The sequence below is a fragment of the Charadrius vociferus genome, unplaced genomic scaffold (assembly GCF_000708025.1).
Source record: "Charadrius vociferus isolate BGI_N301 unplaced genomic scaffold, ASM70802v2 scaffold1044, whole genome shotgun sequence".
NCBI lineage: Eukaryota > Metazoa > Chordata > Aves > Charadriiformes > Charadriidae > Charadrius > Charadrius vociferus.
The window spans coordinates 28,078-30,156 of NW_009648254.1; positions in this window are offsets into that span (position 1 = coordinate 28,078).

Sequence of the window (2,079 nt, forward strand, 5' to 3'; positions counted from 1 at the left end):
CTCTCCTGGGCAGCGGGGACCGCATTTTGCCCCGGTTTCTCAGTGGGAGTTCTGTGGCAGAGCAGGAACCCCGCCACGAGTCCTCGGGCAGCGGAGCCTCACGTTGCCCTCCCAGAGGTGCTGGGAAAGTCGCAGGGCTTTTGGAAGGGCTGGCTCGGCTTTAGCATCCTTACACATTGGCACGGGAAGGACGGAGCCATCCCAATGCAGGGACAGGTTTTCCAGCAGGGAAAGTGCCCGGGGTTTTACGGGAGCGCTGCCTACCGGTGCTGCAAAACTCGGATGCTCGGGGAGCACCGGAGCGTGCGGCAGCCTCAGCCCGGCTGGGATGAGGATGGGGAGCTGCCACCCTGCCTTCCTCCCAGCTTCCCTCGCTGTGCACGGGGCCAGGGGAGAGAGGCACGGTTTACTTTGGACGCACGAGGAAAAAGTGAGTGAGAACAAACAGGCTGCCGGGCTTATCAAAGGCCCGGGGTAATATTTGTGCAAACGGTGGATTAAGGCACTAGCCGGGTCAGGCCGGTATTGCTCGTCCCGTGACCGGGATGCGGAGCAGGACACAGGCATGCTGGGCTGCTCTGCTCGAGACAAAAAGGGGCAGGGACAGAAAATGCAATGACAAAGCCAACACTTGTCCCTTGGACCTCCCCGGAGCGTCCCAGCTGTGCGATGCAGCCACCCACGGCCTCCTGCCCTCCCGCTGGGCACGCGAGGGCCACCACGCCGCAGCCTGCGCGCAGCCCGGGGCTCAGCCCGCCGCGGCAGCAGCTCCTCCGCCTGTTCGTGCGAGTGCCGGGCGAGGAACAAACCCCGCTCCAGCAGAGATCTGCCCGGGAAACGCCGAACTGCTCCTTGCATGGCTCAGGCAAGCTTGGAGATGGATGCAGGAGACATCCAAAACCATCCGTGTGAAGGATGCGGCACCCACTGGGGGTGGGAGGGAGGCGAACGGCAAAGGACCGGAGCCAGGGATGCTGAGACTGTGCCATCCCAGGCCACGGATAGAGCAGTTCAAGGCACGGGCTTGGGATGAATTGCACCAGAGTAGACGCACAGGAGTGCCACGGCGCTGCGTCACCCGTCCGCAGCTTTGGTAGCCACTCGCTCTGCCCCCCCGGCAGCTCCGCTGATGTGCCCATGGCCCCAGGGCCCCGCAGCGGGAGGCCAGCAGGAGCCCCGACCCTCCCGGACCCCCTCTCGCACCTGGCCGGGTGCTTCGCAGGCTGCTCGCCCTCCCTCCGAATTATCGGCTATGAATTGCTTGCGGAGGCACCTGGCGCTTTGATGCTCCCCCCAGATCTGCATAAGCACGCAGATACCGACGCAAAGCTGTCGCGGGCACGGACAAAATAGTTCACACTTAAACACTTGTTACCCTCTAGCAGGGGGGTGGGAGGGAACAGAACTTAAAAGCATCGCTTGCGATGGCTGACACTCCAAAAAAGCCAGGCGGTGGCTTTTCTACCAACGTAAAAACCCGTCGCCACGAGGCTCCCGCTCCCCTCTGGGCCACCGTGGGGCAGAAACTCCCCCCCAAGCAAGCAGCGTGGCTGAAATCAGCTTATTTCTCCCCAGAGAGCTGCCTGGGTGCGCAGCCCTGAGCTGGGGATGGCACCGCCGCGGGGGCACCTCCCAGGGGGGGCCAGGACAGCTCTGCCGCCTGGGTCAGCCGGGGTCACCGGCACCACATCCCCCACCAAAACCCCCCCCCCCCCCCGGTAAGGCAGCGGGACGCTGCCCGGTAAAGCGTGCCGAGTGCCCGACCCCAGGGGAAAATCCCAACCTGTGCACAGAGGCTCTTTTCCAGCGAAACCTATTTGCGGGGGATTGCAGCGATACCCCCCCCCCAGCTGCAAAGCCACCCACCAGCATCCGTCGCAAACCTTTGGGTTCGGGCAGAGCAGGAAAATAATCCTGAGCGCATAGACTTAATTATTGCCAACAGCAGCCCACAAAGTCTGCCACAGCTCTTTCAGTCTTCCCCAAAGGAACTGTCTTTGGACAAATTAACACCAACACGGTAAATTTCCTTAAAAACAACTCTGCCTCCCCCAGAAGTGGGAGCTGGAGGTTGTGGCC